General features: G+C 41.8%; 1 protein-coding gene across 1 annotated transcript in view; it reads left to right on the forward strand.

The window, feature by feature from the left end:
* The first annotated feature begins 11,717 nt into the window (after positions 1 to 11,717).
* The window catches only part of STAG1 (STAG1 cohesin complex component), a 365,558-nt gene continuing 357,676 nt past the window's right edge, over positions 11,718 to 19,599 (forward strand). Inside the window, exon 1 of the mRNA XM_063115300.1 lies at positions 11,718 to 11,900. The gene's annotated coding sequence lies outside the window, so the exon portion shown is untranslated. The remainder of the gene's footprint in view (positions 11,901 to 19,599) is intronic.

A 19,599-nucleotide genomic window follows, 5' to 3' on the forward strand; every position in this document is an offset into this window, starting at 1 on the left:
TTCTGGAACTGAAGGGGCCCCTCAGAGTTATCCCAGATTGGACTAAGATGGCCAGGCTGTTTTACCCTGGCATTGATCTTTGGATATGGGTCATCCTGGGAGGGGGCATGCCTCTTTGCAGCTGAGGCAATCCTTGAAGGAGCTAATAGCATTCCCGGAAACTGGGGTAATCCTGCACTGAAGGGAGATCTGGGTAGCACATGACAGTGTCTACCACAGTCTTGTTCTGTTCAGGTCTACTTCTACATATATGTTCTAGGAGCAGTAACACCAGGATTAGGGTGGACCTCTTTTTCTGTGGGAAACTTAGAAAAGTAAGGTTAATGGGACAAACTATAGCCCTTGTCATTGAAGCTTTGTCTCAGGGCTGCAAATGGTACTCATTGTCTCCTTCATCTTCTATCCATTCTAGATTCCCCTTACCCTAAGCTAGTACCTCTGCTAATCTCAGTGGCATAGCTGGTGGCATAACCCAGATCCTAAAGCTTGAAGAGTACAAAGCCCTGGTCACTATGCCCTTCTCAAGCTGAGATTGCTACACTTGTCCACGATGGTCATGACTGGGCAAGGGTACACCTGGAGGTGCCCAGTGGGACACCTAAATTCCAGACATATTCTTTTATGCCTCTTTTATGTAGCCTTCTCCCAATAATAGAAGAGTGATTCTCTTTTTGCCTGTTGGTCCCTAGACACAAGGAACACAAAGGGTTCAGGCTGGCAGCTATAGCTTGTAGCTCAGTGAGAGTCATGCTATACTCTCTGGTAAAATTGTGTTTCCTTTGTGGCCCTGTACCTCCAACCCTGCAGAGCTCAGAATTGCAAGACAATTCTCCATGGGTCACTTGGATTTCTGCACATCTTAAGAGCAGAGACACCAACAGCTTTTATTCTGAACTATCTTTTCAAGGATGTTTGTGTAGTGAATAGCCTTAGAAGATAGAGATAATCTATCTCTTCAGAGCAAAAGACAGGTTTGTTTACAGTATAATAAAGATAATGTCTCCCTCTGGGAAAAAGGTTGGGCAGATTGCTTGATAAAAGATTTGGGTTCTTAAATTCAGGGTACCTCAGCCATGATGCAAACCAACCATGATGTGAACTTCCATCTAGACCACCCCACATCTTCCTCATGTTACTCGGGGGAGGAGGCTCAAGGGAAACTAGTGCAAATGTAAAGCCATGCTGCTTGCTGTGCTTTGAGCAATTAAATTCTCACTCTGACCCAAGAGTCTCGTGTCTTCTGCCAGCATCCATGAAAGTGGCAGGCTAACTTGTTAGCTTGCAAATGGGAAAATCTCAGACACTTCACAGTTCTAGACATTATGTTATGACAGAGGGTGGAAAAATGAACATTATCTTGGGGTAGAACAGAAAATGTATACTGTTATCCATTCCATGTAAATGAGAACAGTTTATGATTCTATTTTCTGGGAGAGATGAAAAAGAACATATTTGTCAGATTAATGATTGCATACCACATAACTGTGTCCACATTATTCTGTTCTAGACACCACATTTTGTATTTTTCACCAGGTTCAGTCTGAATTTTGCAGGGACCAGCCTGGTGAATAAAATGGAGGTATGGTATGATGGAGATTTCCATCTTTGAATCATCTTTAGGATTGTGTCTTAGTCCATTTTGTGCGACTAAAACAGAATATCAAAGACTAGGTAATTTATGATGAATAGAAATTTATTTCTCACAGTTCCGGAGGCTAAGAAGTCCAAAATCAAAAGGTTGGCATCTTGTGAGGGCCTTCTTGCTGCACTGTCCCATGGTGAACACTTTTTTGATGGGGAGAGTTCTTGCATCATCTCTGAGCAATGGGGGAGGATTAGGTATTAATAGGGAGGGGTGGGCCACTTCTGGGAATGACCTCATCTAATGTGTAAAGCCCCATTCTTTCCCAATTAGGGCCCTGGCCTTGGCTTAATATATCTGTCTTGACTGGAAGTTTAATCTTATTTGGAGCTTAGCTACTCTGAATGAGTTTATTCTTTAGCTTATTCTGGCCTCTCACTGCAGATGAGGGCCACTTTGTGAGCTACTATGGAGATCCTCTTGTCTTCACTTTTAGCTTTCAATTGGTGATTAATCACTCTCAGCATTTCATTATCTGTTTTCCAGTGTGTAAGAACCCAAATGCCCCAAGGGATCACACCCTGATCACATAAGTCCTTCTCGGCCACACCCCATCATGGCGCTGGTTGCCCTTCTCTTCCGTACTCTCCTTCCCGCCGGCGCGAATCACACACCAATCAGCTCACCCCAAGCCCCATGCGGTATGCTAAGTAGGGATTGTATTTTAAGCCAATCAGCCTTCCCTAAAAGCCCTATATATATGTGTGTGTGCCGCCTAATAAACGAGCTCTCGCCGGTGGATCGTCAACTGGTGTCGACTCATCCTTTCACAGTGCATCAGTCTGGCTAAGCAATAGGTTTTGTCTTAGTCAGCTTGGGTATTTTAACAAAATACCATGGATTGAGTGGCTTAAACAACAGAAATGTATTTCTCACAGTTTTGGAGGCTGGAAAGTCTAAGATTAAGGTGCCAGTAGATTTGGTTCCTGGTAGGGGCTCTCTTCTCAGCTTGTAGATGGCTGCTTTCTTCCTTTGTCCTCAAATGGTCTTTCCTCTGTACATACAGAGAGAGAGAGAGAGAGAGAGAGAGAGAGAGAGAGAGAGAGAGAGAGAGAGAGAGGGAGAGGGAGAGAGAGAGAGAGAGATATCAATCCTATCAGATTAGGACCCTGCCCTTATGACCTAATTTAACTTTAATTACCTCCTAAAAGCCCTGCCTCCAAATACAATCCCATTGGAGATTAGGGCTTCAACGTATGAATTTTGGGGGAATGGATTTCAGTCCACAGCACCACCCAATTCCATTGTCCTCATAGTTGCTATTTTCTCAGTATTTCTCAAATGCCTGATACATCATGATGCCCATGAAGTATACCCACTGGTATACTAACCTGATTCACCATAGATGAAAGTTTTAGCAACTGGACTGTAGTCTTAAGATAGAGGTCCTCACTGTCATGTGGGCAGCTAGTGAACATGCTCCCAAACCCTATTTTAGTGCCTGCTTTCTCAGATCTCACTCCTGGCACCAACTGTCTCAGCTTGGCTTTCCAGGAAGCCGACTACAAGACATTATTTAACAGGCATGGCATTTTAAGGCGTGCCATTGGGATTGACACTTGTAGAAGGGAGGGGAAGGATGCAGGATTGGGTAGAGAGATTATGCACACTCCATAGGGAGTTTGGGAGGTTAGAATTGACCTTCAGAGTTGTCCCAAGTCAGGCTAAGATGATTAGGTTCTTTAAACCTCACTTTGATCAGCAGCTGTTTTGGGGCCACCCTGGAAAGGGATCTAACTTTGGGCAAGGTGGCTCTCTGCAAATGTAACAATCCTGAAGGTACCAAAGATTCAACCAACAGCGGGGCCAGCAGCTTTGACAAGTCCTTACCTCAAAGGGGATTTGGGCAGCACATCACAATGTACACTGCAAGGAGGAAGCATTTAAATCTCTTGCTCTGTTTGTTTTCATAGAGAGGAGAAAATTTCTATTCCCCATGAGAAAAAAGAATGAGAAGAACTCCTCAGTCTCTCTCTCTCTCCAGGGAAGAAGGAATAATTTCTCTGATGAGATGAGGAGAAGGAAAGAAATTTGAAAGGCTAAGCTCTTTCTGGGCTTTTTCTGTTTCTGTCTCCATCTCTGTCTCCCTTTTTCTTCTCTGGCTTGTCTGTAGAAGTCAACAAATTCTCTCCATGTTACAAGCTTATAGGGCAGCCCTGAATCCCACGGGAAGGCCTGAGGTTGCCCCGTGTTGTCTATGACTGGGTGACATATTCAGTTGTGGGTAGGGGTGAGCCATCAACAAGGCTTGTGAACTATCAACAAGCCTATGTGCCAAACCAAACCTCTTTCTCTAATTGGCTTTATCCAAGGTAATTCTCATAAATTACACTTATTATGAAAATTTTAAACATAACCAAAAGGAGAAATAATAAAACAATATATGCATATTGATGGGGTTTGGATGTGTTGTCCCCACCAAAACTCATGTGGAAATCTGATCTTCCATGTGGCAGTGCTGGGGGAATTAATGAGTGAGTTCTCGCTCTGTTAGTTCCTGTGAGAGCTGGCTGTTTAAAAAGACCCTGGCACCTCCTCTCTCTCTTGCTTCCTCTCGCCATGTGATCTGCTCATACCTGCCGGCTGCCTGCCGCTTTCTGCTATGAGTAGAAGCAGCCTGAGGCCCATGCCAGATGCAGCTGTCCCAGAATCATAAGCCAAATAAACCTCTGTTCTTTATAAATCACCCAGTCTCAGGTAGTTCTGTTACAGCAACACAAAACGGACTAAATACCCAGTTAAACAAACATCAGGAGTTTTTTTTCCAAGCCAATATTTTGATTTCCTCCTATCTGATTCCTAAATCTTATTTTTTACTTGTTTCCATACTTGTGAATGAAAGAAAATGGTTTTGTTTTTAAGATGAAAAAATAAATTTAAAAACTTCACATAAAAATCTGGACTTGTGACAGCCCTCAGGAGGGGAAAAAAAAGACGATATGGAAACATTGGCCAGTTTGGCAACAATTAGCTGGCTCTGAGAAGCAGCTGCTTGCCTTAGACTGGGTATTACCTCTCCCATTTGTCATAATTTCTACCCCTTTCAACATGGAGGTCGTGTCAGTTTGCCATTCACCATAAGGCCTAAACCGTGTTTACATATGTTACCTGTCTCGCTCCTGAAGGCATTTAAAATTTTGGCCCCTGCTCTCTAGATGGCCTTTTTGGTATACCTAAACACCAAATTTGGTGATACATAATCACAGTATCTAACTGTTCAGAGCAGCTTTACCATAATACCACACTTCCATCCAATTTATCAGTATCATTGAATACTAGAATATACTGGACAATGCCTTGAGATTTCTGAGAGCAAGTAAATTCAAACTCAGTTATACTGACCCAGGAGAATTGAAGATGTTTCAAATATCCAAAAACTGAAAGTTTACCTCCCATTCTTTCGTAAGTAGCAACTGAGGATGTTCTCCAGAAAAACAAGAAGATAAACTGAGAAAGAAGACATGTATTCTAGAAAAATGTAGCTCCAACCTTGGAGCTAATGGGAAGTCCTCAGTGGTATAGCAGAGTTAAAGCACAATTAGGTTAAATTAAGGCAGAAGGCAAAATGTTCATTAGTGGATACCAGGGGGCAAAAGAGAGAGCATCTCTGTAAAAGTAGAGAAAATGGAAAAACTTGATAAGACAAATTAGGTAAAATATTCAGGGGAAAAAAAGCAATTTGAAACTCCAATAAAAACAACGCCATACAAGTTTGTAACCTAAATATGAAGCACAAATATTTGGGCAATTGATAATAACAGAAGAGAATCCACTTGATCCTAATGCTCTGCACATTGTCCCTTGAATGGCTTTCTAGTGGTGTTTTTGTTTTCTTTTCTTTTTGGTGGCTGGCTGGTATGGGATTCAAACCCTTGACTTTGGTGTTATAATGCTGTGTTCTAACCAACGGAGCTAACTGACCATCCCTTTCTAGTTGTTTTGACACTGGTCCTGTAGAGAAGAAAATGTAATCCTAGCACACTCCTTAGCGTGGAATTTGGCTGTTAACTCCGAGTCAACCTATGGACAAAACACAGAAGACTTATTGACTGTGTTTAAGGGAGGTGAGTAGAAGGTTAGAAGGAAGAATGGTGGTGTTAATAGTGGGGTGTTGTAATACTATTAAAGGTGAAATATTATCCAGGGTTTTACATTTTGTTAAAGTTAAAAGAAAACCAACAAAAGAGCTAACCAGTGGATATTAACATAATTCTTATGTTTCATAGCAAGGAGTCATTAGATATTGTCCAAAGTCAATATGAGCATATTTAGAAATATTGAAGTAATCTCAAACAAAACCATGTAAAAGATGTTCCTGAGAAGTGGTGCTGAGGGAGGCGGGAGGAGTTAGGATGACAGTTGTTGCTTTTTATCATAAGTTCTTCTGTGTATTTGTTACAATTTAATTTGTTTCCTTTTATTTGTTGCCATGTGCGCATTTCTTCCACCAAAAATAAAACTAGAGGCTGATTTCTCTATCTTTGTGAAAACAGTGATTTAAACATTGTACTACTCTGTTTCTGTTGCTTATAATAGAATACCTGAAACTGGGTAATTTATAAAGAAATAAATTTCTTCCAATTTTGGGGGCTAGGAAGTCCAAAGTCCAGGGGACACATCTGGTAAGGGCCTTCTTCAATTCAGAGTATATGGTGAGAATGGGCAGACCAAGAGAGAGCTAAATGTCTCACTTCCTCTTCTTTTAAAGTCATCAGAACCATACCCATCACTCCACGAATGGATCAATCCATTCCTAAGGGCATAGTCCTTACAATCTAAATACCTCCGCAAGGCCCCACTGTTCAAATACCATTATTTGATTTTGCACCCTCTTAACACTGTTGCAGTGGGGATTAAGTTTCCAATACATGAACTTTTGGGGGACGTATTTGATCCACAGCAGACACCTACCCTATAAAGGATGATTCCCTAAAGTGGGCAAGGCCTCATTCATATCTTTCGAAGTAAGCAATGAGGTGGACACTAAGAAACTTGGACTAAGAAAATAGTTGTTCTATTGATACTTGTTGGGGTTTAAAAACTAACGCCATCTTAAGTGACATTACAAGTGGATTAACGTGGCAGCCTCATTCATATCTTTCGAAGTAAGCAATGAGGTGGACACTAAGAAACTTGGACTAAGAAAATAGTTGTTCTATTGATACTTGTTGGGGTTTAAAAACTAACGCCATCTTAAGTGACATTACAAGTGGATTAACGTGGCAGCCTAAGACGGCACCGGGAGGAAGTAGGGTGGGAGTGTCTGCAGGAACCTTGCCTTAGCCCTTAATTGGCCACACTCGTGAACACTGCGTGATTGCGATAGGCACTGAGACAGGACCCTTAAGCTGATTGGAGGATGTAAAAAACCTGCCTTCCCCATTTGCCTTTAAAAGCAAGTGCTTGTGTGCTAATAAACGGAACTGCTCTATAGAACCCCCGCTGCATCTGAGTGTCCTTTAATGGGGCTGCTTTTGGGGCCAGCGGTGTGCTCACCTCTCTTCACGGCTCTCTTCCCCCATCTCCTTCCAAAGGGGACAGGAGGGAAAGAGGAATACCGGGCCATTTGCTCGCCCACCAAAAGGAATGAGGCTAGGGCTGTTCGGGTCGGCTGGCGGCGGACCCGACAGATACTTTACTCTCTACCCTAAATAATATGTAAGAAGAACCCTTAGCTCCTACCCACACTAGTTTCAGCTCTTTGCCTATGAGATACCTTTTTAAAAAATACCTGAGCAGTTCTAGTCCTCTACTTTTGGGGGATAGCTCTGCCTGCAATCAGTCTACTGATTCTGAAAGGGAAAATATTCTGGATCCCTCTTATTACTAACATTGGGGCAGAATTGATTGGTCATTTTCAGAAGGAATTGTTTTTAGTATTAAAAACAGAATGGAAAACTAACTCATGGTTTAATCTGGAAGGCAAGACACAATGGCACATTACTGCCACCAGTTTCTGATTTTTGTAAAGGTCTAGCAATATAAGCAACAGCAAATGTCCTGTAACCAAGTGAAAAATGCAAAGGAAGAATGCTTGATTTGGGGGAGATTAATATGAGATAGTGTTCATTATCCCCAAAACACAGGGTTTGTGGAGGTGGTAAAAGTGAAGGGTGAGGAAGCACAAGCAGATCTCTCTTTTGTCTAAATATATAGTAGCCGCACCTGAAACTCTGCAAAATGGAAGGGGAAGGGAAGAATAATGAATTAAGTGTTACTTTAAATAGCCTTTCTGTGAAAGGAATATCACCATTATCATCATGAAAACAAAAGTTGATTGAATGTCTCCTAGTTTCAGCAGACTGTAAGGTCAATGGAATAACTGAAATCTTTTACACTAAAATTATGCTGAGAGGAAGAAGACATAAGTTCAGCCACATTTTTAAAGGAATCGTGCTACTACATAGTCACAAAGTAGCTGTTTGTGATATAAGACAAAGTTCTACATGTTATTGAAAGTAAGTGAGCCAAGACGCTGGGTACTCAAGCTTTATTAAAGGAAAAGAATCTGCTGGGCTGTGCTGAAAGTGGGGAACAGCCCAGGGCTGCCCTCAAAATGGAAGGCAGCACTAGATGTGGGGGGTGGGAGAGCTTATATGGACTGATACAATCAAGCAGGGGTATTATGCTAATGTGGATCGGGGTGGAGAACTGCAACCTTGTGGAAGCAAAAGAGGTTTCTGTTTAAGTCAGGAGGCTTCTTGTAAAGGGAAGTGGAGAAGGGCTTGGTGCTGGAGTGGAAGACGAGGCCAGCGGCTATTTTGTGCTTATTGTGTGCACAATGGTGTGGTCATGTCCAAAATCCATCAGTTATCAGTTAAAAAATGTTAATTATAGCTAATACATTTTCAGACACATTATGATTTGGTATATATGCAAAGAAAGAAGAAAAGCAATTCAAAACTCCAGGAAAAAAACACCATACAAAATTATTTTGAAATAAACTATGGTAACCCCAATTCAATGTCCACCCATTTCACAGAATGGGGAATGTATTTTTTTCCATTTATAATATTAACTACCTACTTTTGGACCAAGTTGGCTAAGAGATTGAGTTGAAATAAAGATCGAATGAGCATGCGTTTGATCATCTCTATGCCTTACAGCTGTTAAAAATTGTGGTGTTGGAAAATCTTTGCCAAGAGATTTGGAATCTTAAGAATTTCATAAAAGCAGACACTCCTGGAAAATGTGTAATTTTGTAACTAAATCAACATGTTACAGGATTTCTATTACGAGATGGCAAAAGGAGGAATCCGCCCTTTACTTACAGTTATGATTGATCAGACCAGATCACCTAGTGTGAAGAATTTGTGACTAAACAAAGAGAAATTGGAAAAAGACCATGGCCTATTTTGAACATCATTAAGCATTTTAGATGATATTTTGTAAGCCACAGGAATCACAGAAAGCTTTTGTGTAGGTGTAAAATGTTATAATTTAAAAGGGGAGGTAAACACCAAGGTCAATGGTTGGAATCCTCCTAAGGAGGGGAATGAAGGACAAGGACTGATTGGAAGGCCTTTTCAAGTGTTTTGGTAATGGGAGGAGATGGGGAGGGAAAGGCTCAAATGAGCATAGCAGCAGTAAAAGGAAAAACAAGACATTTGAATGAGGATACGATGGAGCTCAGGCTTTTTTGAAAGAAGACAGTCAAGTTTGGTCCTACAATTTAGAACCTGAGAGACTATGTAATTATTTATAAACATCAGCTCAATTATTAAGTGTAAGGGTAAAATAAAGAAAATTTTATATTTGTATGAATTCAGAGTTTACTATTCATGTCCTTGGATATAAAAAATGCTAAAAAGTTCTTAGCAAGATAAAAACAACAACGTAATAATATCAATGGCATTTCGTATGTGTTAAATAGTTTATTACTTATATCAACCCTACAAGCTAGGTACTGGTATTTTCATCTTACAGTTGAGAAAACTTAGACCCAAAGAGATCTGCCCAAGGTCACATAGCTTTCCAGAGTAGTTTGGTTCTACAGTCCATGTTCTTAATCACTACACTATGCTGAAATTTCTGTGTTATTAAGAGAAACTAGCAAATTTAGATAAGACAGATGAATTACTTTAAATGTTGAGTTTTTAGCTGGAGCTTCCTGGCAAGCAGCTGCGCACAAGGAATCTTAGTTTAGGAAAAATCAGGAACAGAGTGATTTTGGGAGACTTTCTAAGAGAAAGAAAGTAGTAGAGATGAACAGAGAGCTAGGAGTTGAACTATGGGATGGAAGAAAGAGGAGGAGCTAGCAAAGGAAATCAGAAGACCAATAAATCAGGTAGGTGTAGTTACTAAAAAAAAAAAAAAAAAAGGGAAAAAGTTTCAAGGAGGGGATGGGGTTTGGTGACAGTGGGGACTACTTTTGAGAAATGTGACAGTGAAAGGAAGGTTGATAGTACAGCAGCTGGAGGGAGTAACTGCAATGATTTTTTTTTTTTTTTTTTTGTACAACGGAAAAGGTCTGTTGAAAAACAGAAAGGAAGGCGGCAGTGGATAAGAAGACAAAAGACCCTAGGAAAGCAGTGGTGGAAGGAGAAGAGGGAAGAGATGGCATAAGTAGTCCAGGCAGAAGGACTGGCTTTGGAGAGAACGGAAGGAGAGGGTTAATCTGGTGAGAATTTTTGAGATGAAGAACAGGAGGTGGCTACACATATTTTACGATGCAGGGAACGTCAAACGGAATTAGAGTCCCACAGCATCAAGCCTAGGAAACAAGATGAAGTTACTGTATTGTTACGGATTGGACTGGCATCTTTAATAACAAGGGAAGCTGGAAACAGTCTTTGAGGGGAATACGACAGGAAGTCAATCAGAGTTTAGTAAAAGAAAAAAAAAAAAATTAAAAGTAGGAGTCCAGTCAGGAATTCATATGTGATCTGGTCGATTGTGAGTTCCTCCAGTGAAAATCCACAACTTGGAACCCTTGGGAGAGAAATTATAAATAGGAGCAACGAGATTCTAAATTAATACGGATAGAGCTGGCTACAGGAATAGATAATTTAGTCATAAATGAGGCTGATGACCCGGGAGAGTAAGGATTCACTTCTGTAGTGAAAAGTTGTAATCAGGTGAATGGAATCAAGGCCACGGAGGGAAGGGGCGACGTCAACAGAATAGTTTGGTTGTGATCTCACGGTGGGGATTATTTCCCTTTTGGCAGCTAGAAGGCTAGATTCTCACGCCCATTTCAGAGCCACCGAGAGTAGACCTCATTAGTAGAACTCTAATCCCAAAGCTGAGTCTGTATTTTTCCAGTGTAGCTACATTCCCTTCTCACTAACTAGCCAATGCTGCCGCCTTATGCAAAACGGGCACCACGGAGAGGATCTGCTTCCCAGAGGCAGGACGACGCCAATCGGCCCGGAGCGGGCAGTGTTCGGTCTAGACCCGCGGAGAGGGAAATCCCAAACAGTTCTCGAAACCTTTTCACCCTCGCCAAGGGAAAGCGCCTCGTCAACAAAACAATATATCGCGAATGCAATGCTAAGCTCTAAGGCCCTGTTTAAACACGGGAAAGAATGAAGCAGGGCTCTACGCGGCCGCTTCTCCCCACCCCCGTTTCCACAGCGCGCCTCGCGGGCGGCGGGTGGAGACAGCAGGAGCCGGGCGAGGCCGGAGGGAAGCGCCGGCGGGCGACCTGGGGAGGAGCCTCGGGGAAGGAACCGGGGGTGGGTTCCTTCCCAGGTCTTGGATAAGCTCCGAAAATGGCGGGCGACAACCGGGCGAGCCAGACGCGCAGGCGCCACAGTGGTCGTCCTTCCGACCGCCTCGGGCTGCCCACGAACAGTCCACAGCGCCCTCACCAAGAGGTACCCGCCGCCTGGGATTGGCTGAGCTGCACGAGCGCTCCGCGTGTGGGCGGAGCCGCTACGCAGCGGCCACGTTTCCCGCCCCGCTGGTGCGCGTGCGCGCAATCCCACTGGAAAGCGTCTGCGCGCGGCCCCGCCGCGGCCCCCAGCTCGCGCCGCAGCTCCCTCCCCTTTCCGGGCAGGCCCGTCCCGTCAGCTAGGCAGTGAGCACCGCGGCCAGCAGAGGGCGGTCCGGACCCAAGTCTGCAGCGGCGCCATTGGCGTGTGGAAAATGCCACCAGATGGCGGGTTAGGATTGCAGCTCCGTTGAAGGCGCGGCCCCCGTTCCCGAACCCCCGGCGACCACCCTGTAACAACCCCCCCACATCGGGAATAACACACCGGAGACTTTTGGGGGGAAACTAGGTCGACGGCCGGCAGCGCCCGGATGGGCAGCTGAGGTGAGTGCGGGCGGCGGCGACAGCGGCGGGGGGCGGGAAAGAGGGGGAATGCGGTGGCAACGGCGCGGGGGTTGGAAGCGCCGATCCAAGATGGAGGCCGGGCGAGAGCGAGAGAGCGCGAGCCCGGAGCGGGCGGGCCGGACGCGGGGGAGGGAGGCCGCGCGGGCCTGTGCGGGACGCGGCGATCGCGGGCCGTCCGAGCGCCCCGGGAGGCGGCCGTGGGGGCGGCGAGCACCCGGGCGCCCTCGTCGCTCCCCACCCCTTCCGCGGGCCCCGAAAATTATGCCCCCTCCCGCCCGGGCGCTACGGCGACAGGCGCGGAAGCCTTTGTGGCGCGCTCGGGCCCGCCGCCAAGCCCGCCCTCCGCCCCCCCGCCCGGGCTCTCGGGACTCGCCCGCGCCCGGCGGGGCTGGGCCGAGGCGGGCTGGCGCTAATGCTTTCCGCCGCCCGCCGACCTGCGTTTCTGCGGTGTTTTAGTGGCGGCGGCGTCACATGACAACGAGCTCGCCTCAGCGGAGGGGCCTGGGGGTCGCTCGGCGTGGCGGCTGGCCCAGGCCTCTTGGTGGGGTGAGGCAGGGGACTGGCGACTGGGGGAGATGGGACGTAGAAGCCGGGCTTTCCCGCTATCTGTCTTCCCCGCCCCCGACGGGGGCCTCCTGGTGAAACGTGTCCAGGCCTGAGCGCTGCCCCGCTAGTTTGCCAATCCCCCGGGAGACGAAACCAATAAAAGTTGTTTTCCCTCCTTTCTCGGGGTGGGGGCGGGGTGAAGAGCCGGGAAACTGGAGTGCCTGCCGTTGGACCTGAGCCTCGTTTGGAGAGTCCGAATTGGGTGCTTCTTGTGTGCAGTAGGGACTAAGAAATTTTCAGGTTTGGGGCTTGTCATGTCACCCCATCTACTCACATCTGAAATGTTATCAGTTCTCTTCACATTGCAGGGAGTTGTGCCCCAGACATATAAGTAATGGGATGGTTTTGGAAGCTTAGAGATTCAGAACAATGCTATTTGTGATAACGAATTATTTGCTATTAAAATTGGTGTTAAGATGACGGGTGTAGTTTATTCTTTCACGTGGTCGTGAGTAGAAAGGACTATATTTTGCATCTTAGCAAAATAGTGTTCGTGAAAGTATTTGAATCGGTATAAGAAAGTTGCGTTGTTTGTAACTTAAGTGCAAATTGAACATGACTCCACCTTTTCGTTTTCCGTTGTGTTTTAAGAAAATTGTAAATTCTGATAATGAAGCACTTATGGGAATACGTGGAACAATGAAAATAGAAACGACTTGTTTATTGTATGATATATTGTTCCATGTTCTCAAATTCATAATGTATGAAGAATCCAGACTAAAAAGTTTGACCAAGGCGGGAAATATTGAAAGAACCAGAAGTGTTATTTCCTTGCTTTGATTTTTGAGAATGTTTACCAACACATTGTTTTTTACCTAAATAAAGTTCTAGAAAATCTACAGGTGTTCTGTTAATTTTTTTCTTTATATTTTCAAAATGTATTTTGAGTAAACTAAATTTATTGAAATGGTGGTATACTAGTGGTCATTTTTACAAACTACTTTTGAGTGGAAATTTTTCTTTAGTATCCACTTTAGTTTTGATGTTTTGATAAAGCTAAGGGATATTTAAATAGATGTGGAATGTGGAAAATTGTTAATGTTACTAGGATTGCCTCCTTTGAAGAGAGTAATACAATTACTGTTGATTAATTACTTTTATAAAGCCTTAAAGGAGCTGAGTGCAGAGGAGGGGGAGCCCTGGATGAAGGTACTTTGAACATCTCTTAGGTTTGTGATCTTTGGGATGTTACTCTTTCAGACTTACTTTCCTCATCTTATAGTGGTTATTTAACAAGATGTGGGCGAAAAAACCCTTTTTAATTGCTAAAACTTAAAATTTATACAATTTTATACAGTTTTAATCATCTTTGATTCTGAATCTGTATATCTTCATATTCCCAGTGCTGTGAAAAGACAGAATGCACTTTGGGGAAAGATACATTCCTCTTTTCCTTTTTATTTTCTTTGCTGCTTTGTCCTGTATCCTAATTTCGTTATTGAGTGGGCATATTCGTTTTCTTTTGATGCATAAGAAATTGCTGCAAATTTAGCAGCTTAACACCCATTTATTTATTTCAGTTTTTATAGATCAGAAGTTTGGGTATGGTATACCTGGGCTCTCTGTTGAAATCCAACAGGCTGAAATCAAGGTGTCAGTTGTGGCTGCAGTTCTCATCTGCAGCTCAGGGTCCTATTCCAAGGTCACTCCTTGTTGGCAGAATTTATTTCCTGTGGCTTTATGACTGAAGTTCCCATCTTCTTGCTAGCTGTTGGCCTGGGACTACTCATATCCTTGACATGTGGCCACTTAGGCACTTCACAACATGGCTGTTTGCTTTTATCCAGACAAGCAGGAAACAGTCTCTCTGACTTCCTCTCTTTCTAACCTCTAGACTCCCCTTTAGCACCCCTCTTGAATGCTCACCTGAGTAGATCAGGCCCACCTAGATAATCTCCTTTTTGGTCAACTCAGTTGATTTGGGACCTTAATTACATTTGCAAAAATCTCTTTTGCCATATAACATAATCATAGGAGTGATATCATTATATTTACAGGTCTCTCCCACATTCAAGGGGAAGGGATTAACACAAGGGACCACGACACTGGAGGTTCTTAAGAATTTTGCCTGCCATGGGGGAAGAAATATCTTCACAATTGCTTCTTTAGAGTCTGGACATACAAGGAGAAGACATAGGCAGAACAATAGCCCCACTTTTTTTTTTTTTTTTTTTTTTTTTTTTAAAGATGACCAGTAAGGGGATCTCAACCCTTGGCTTGGTGTTGTCAGCACCACGCTCAGCCAGTGAGCAAACCGGCCATCCCTATATAGGATCCGAACCCGTGGCCTTGGTGTTATCAGCACCGCACTCTGAGTGAGCCATGGGCCGGCCCTAACAGTAGCCCCACTTGATCAGTGTACTTTTACTTATTTTGTCTTTCCTCTCACTTTTCCGTTCCCATATTTCCTGGTAACTCAGTTTAAGTGCCTCACTCTATGAAAGCATTTTATCAAATTGAGAGGAAATTAAAAACTAAAATTTGAAAAATTGAAGTAAAAATAAAGAAAGGCAGTGGGAGAAAGGAGATTATGTAATTCTTATTCCTTGATGTCTATTGTTTGCTCATTTTAGAGGTGAAATTAAATCTACAGAAGTTAAGGACTTTAAATACCTTAGATCACACTCCTATTAAGTGACAGGTGGATTCACATGCTCATTGCATCACATGGTTGCTGTGGTGTGATCAGTCCAGCAGCTTGTGAGGAGGGAATTCTTATGAAGAGAATGGTTACTTGAAAGTGTCAGAAGAGGGATATTATTGGTGGAACAAAGAAGGTAGCAGAAGTTTGGTCATGGTATGTGGTTTAGCAGTCCAAGAAGCAAAGTATTTTCAAGAAGAGGCAATTAGGACATTTTTAGCTAAGGATATCAAGCTTTAAGGAATATAACCAGGAGTTAAAATTGTTAGGGAGATACAACTGAATTTAATAATACAGAGATGATGTTGTAGGGATTTGGTAAATCTTTGTTGACTGAATAAAAATATGAATCTTTAGAATTTAGATGATTCTTGCTATTGTGGTATTCTGTAGGGAAAAGTAGTAGAAGGCAGAGACTTAAAAAGGTGCTCTTGCATAAGCCACAGAATGAGTTGATTCTTGACGTAGGAATTCGGGGTGTGTCTATAGAGAAGGAAGGGTCAGTTTTTTGTTATTTTGGTAGTTAAAATGATAGAATCCCAGCTTCTTGCCTTTTTGTACTGAGAAACCTTGACTTATTGGTAAGTGTGTGATTCTTTTAAAGGTGAGCTTTAATAAGTACATCATAGTTAGACATACCAGTTGGTTTTATAGAGACCTTTCTCCACATAACACACCCCTTATTGCTTTCCTCAGGTTTTTCTCCTCTTATTTTAAATCTCTGTTCTTGTCAGTACTTGAAGGACATCAAATTCTGCCTTCTTTATAAAATACATTCCTTTGTGCCGTAGGTCTAAATGATGCTCCCAGTTAGTTGCCCAACTGTCTATATGGAGTTTTGCTGTAATAAATAACTATCACAGAGGCTTTTAACTTGCTGGAAGCTAACAGTTACAAAAATATTTTACATTGTAACCAAGAACAAACACATAAACAATGGAAATAAAAGTTTCATGAAATAATATTTAATAGTCTTTATGCAGTGCACTGTGATATTTTCTTATCTTTTAAAAAAATGCTAATTGCAGCTCAACTAAGTGATATCATGACTCACAGCAACCACAGTTGGAAAAGCAATGAATTATAATCTCATGGGTAATCAGGAAAGTGCAAAGTTGGAAGAAACCATTTCTCTTCCATCAGACTGACAAACATTAAAAAGTCTGATAACACTAAGTGTTGATAAGAATGTGGAGAAATTACAGTGCCACTTTTGGCAGGAGTGTAAATTGGTGCGATCAGTTTTTTCTTATTTAGTAAATTTAAGGTACACGTACATTTCTTTTCTTTTTTTGGACAGCTGGCAGGTATAGGAGAGACACGTACTTAATCCTAGCAGTTATATTCCAGTCTTTATATTCCTGATGATAAGAATTTTTGTATTTGTATGTCAGGATATGTGAACAGAATGTTCATAAAAACCTTATCTGCAGTAGGTAAAATTTAGAAATAAACTGTGTCCTTCTGTGGCATAATGGATAAATAAATGATGCCTTTCAATCCTGGGATAATCCAGTTTGGTCACAGCGTATTATCCTTTTTATTTACTAATATTTTGTTAGGGATTTTGGCATATTTCTTCATTAAAGATATTGCTTTGTAGTTTTATTCTAACGTCTTTGTCAGGTATTGGTATTAGGATTATGACGGCCTTATAAAAAAGGTTGGGAAGTGTTCTCTCTACTTACTGAAGGCATTTGTGTGTAATATTGGTATTAATTCTTCCTTGAATGTTTGTTAGAATTTACTGGTGATACTATCTGGACCTGAAATTTCTTTTGTGGTAAGGTTTTTCATAACAAATTCAAAATCATTTCTGTAGTAGACGTAGGGCTATTCAGATTTTGTTTCATCTTGTGTCAGTTTTGGTAGATTGTATATTTAAAGAAATATGTTCATGTTGTCTAATTTGTTGGCATAAGTTGTTTATAAGATTCCCTTGTAAATGTATGTAGGATCTGTAGTGATATCTCTTCTTTAATTTCTTTTTTTTTTTTTTTGTCCTTTTTGTGACCGGTAAGGGGATCGCAATCCTTGGCTTGGTGTCATCCGCACCGTGCTCAGCCAGTGAGCGCACCGGTCATCCCTATGTATGATCCGAACCTGCACGGCAGGAGCGCCTCCGCTGTGCTCCCAGCGCCGCACTCTCCCAAGTGTGCCATGCAGTTGGCCCATCTCTTCTTTAATTTCTGATGTTGGTAATGTGTTTTCTATTTTATCTTGATCAGTCTAACTAGTGGTTTAGCACTTTGTTAACTTTTCAAATAATCAGCTTTGCTAATTTTTTCTATTTGTCCTTTCTATCTCACTGGCTTCTGCTCTTTATAATTTTCTTACTTCCACTTATTTTGCTCTTCTTTTTCTAGCTTCTTAAAGTGAAGTCTTAGATTGTAGATTCTGGACATGTCTTGTTTTCTGATAAGAGCATTTAAAGCTATAGATTTTCCTCTAAGCACTGCTGCATCCCACAGATTTTGATATGTTGTATTTTAGTCATCATTCAGTTTGAAATAGCTTTTAGTTTGCTTTGTGACTTCTTTTACCCATAATTACTCAAAAGTATGTTGTTTAATTTTCAGTATTTGGGATTATTCTAGATATCTTATTGTTGATTTCTTACTTAATTTCATTTTGAGGTCAGAGAATATACTCTATGCTTCTAATCTTTTTAAATGTACTGAGCCTTGTTTTATAGGCCAGCATATGGTTTATCTTGGTTAAGTATCTTTCATGCTTGAAAAGAATGTATATTCTGCAGTTGTTGGGTGTAGTGTTCAGTAAATTATCAGTTAGATTAAGGTGTTTTGACTGCATTTTTCAAATCATCTATGTCTTTGCTGATTTTTTCGGGAGGGGGTCTTGTTCTATGCTTTATTGAGAAGAATGTTAAAATATCTAACTATGACTGTGGAATTGTCTATTTTGCCTTTAGTTCTGTCAATTTTTGCCTCATGTATGTTGAAGCTCTGCTATTAGACACATACAATTTATGATTGTTATGTCATTTTGATGAATTGGTCTTTTTATCATTATGAGATGTCCCTCTATCTCTGGTAATAATCTTTGTCTTGAAGTCTGCTTTATTTGGTATTAATATAGCCACTTGAGCCTTCTTGAATTTACTGTTTCGATGGTGTATTGTTGTCCATCCATTTACTTAAAACTCCCTTTTACATTATATTTAAAATGCACCTTTGGATAGTGGCATAAATAATTGAGTCTTGCTTTTTAAAATACATTCTGACAATATGGAAGTGGAATCCCAATTATAATAAATGTCGATTTTGTGCTTATGCCTGTCAAGAACTGTGAAGGGTTTGAGATTTCACCCTGCTTGCAGGCAAACAAGTTAACCTGCCATGGTTTAATGGGTTCTGGTAGAAGCCATTGCATGAATGAAGAACAATGCATTACAGCAACAGGCAGAGAATCAGCATTTGCATCAGATCTCTGAGTCCCAGTTTGCACAGGACAGGGGGAAGAGGTCTAGGTGATACCTGTACAGGCAGTGGATTGCGTTACAAGAGAGGAATCCCTAGCTTAGGGAAACTCAGATCTTTTGTAATGGGTAGTAAGTATACCTTTTGCTCTGAGAGGGACACAGTCTCTCTTCCAAGACTGTTTACAGTATAAACATCCTCGAAAAAATTAGAACAAAGGCGACAGTGCCTCTGTTCTCAAGACATACAGAGACCCGTGGAGAATTGTCTCCCCAAACTGCTAAATGAATTTTCTCAATTTCCCCTATGTTATATGCTTTTTCATTCTTTCTTCTATTTCCTGCATGGCCCCAACCTAGCCATCCATCTATATCTATGTGCTGTACTTCCGTATGGATTTCATGCTCTCACCAAATTGGATTACATACTTGTATCCTTTCTTTCCCCACATCTTTGTTCAGGTGTGTATGTGTGTGTAAGAAAACGTTTATTGAGCACTTACTATATACTAATAAACATTTTACAGTAGTCCTGTGAAGTTGTTATTGTTATGCTGATATTATCCCTGTTTTACTGGTAAGGAACTGAGGCTTAGATTAAAAGTTCCCAAGTTTATAATTGGGAAGGACACGTTGTAGAGAAGCTTTTGTAGTATTCTATTTCTTGAACTTAGTAGTAATTACATGGGGTGTTTGCTTTAAAATTCTTTAAGCAGTTATTTAGACTTTAACATATTGTACTATAAAATTGATATAGCTCACACCAGGAAGAATAGAAAAAGCAAACAGTGAGCTGTAGGATCTATCTGTGTAAAATATTTCCTGCTAGATTCAGCTAGCATTTATCACCCTCTGTGTATATTACCTATAGCATTTATTGTTGGCATCATAAGGTTTAGTAAGTGGTGCTTTATAATGTTTTAGTCTTAATTGTCCCAAGGCCACATAGCTAATAAGTGATAGAGCCAGGATTTAAACCCACACTTATTTTC

This window comes from Cynocephalus volans, chromosome 11, assembly GCF_027409185.1.
Source record: "Cynocephalus volans isolate mCynVol1 chromosome 11, mCynVol1.pri, whole genome shotgun sequence".
NCBI lineage: Eukaryota > Metazoa > Chordata > Mammalia > Dermoptera > Cynocephalidae > Cynocephalus > Cynocephalus volans.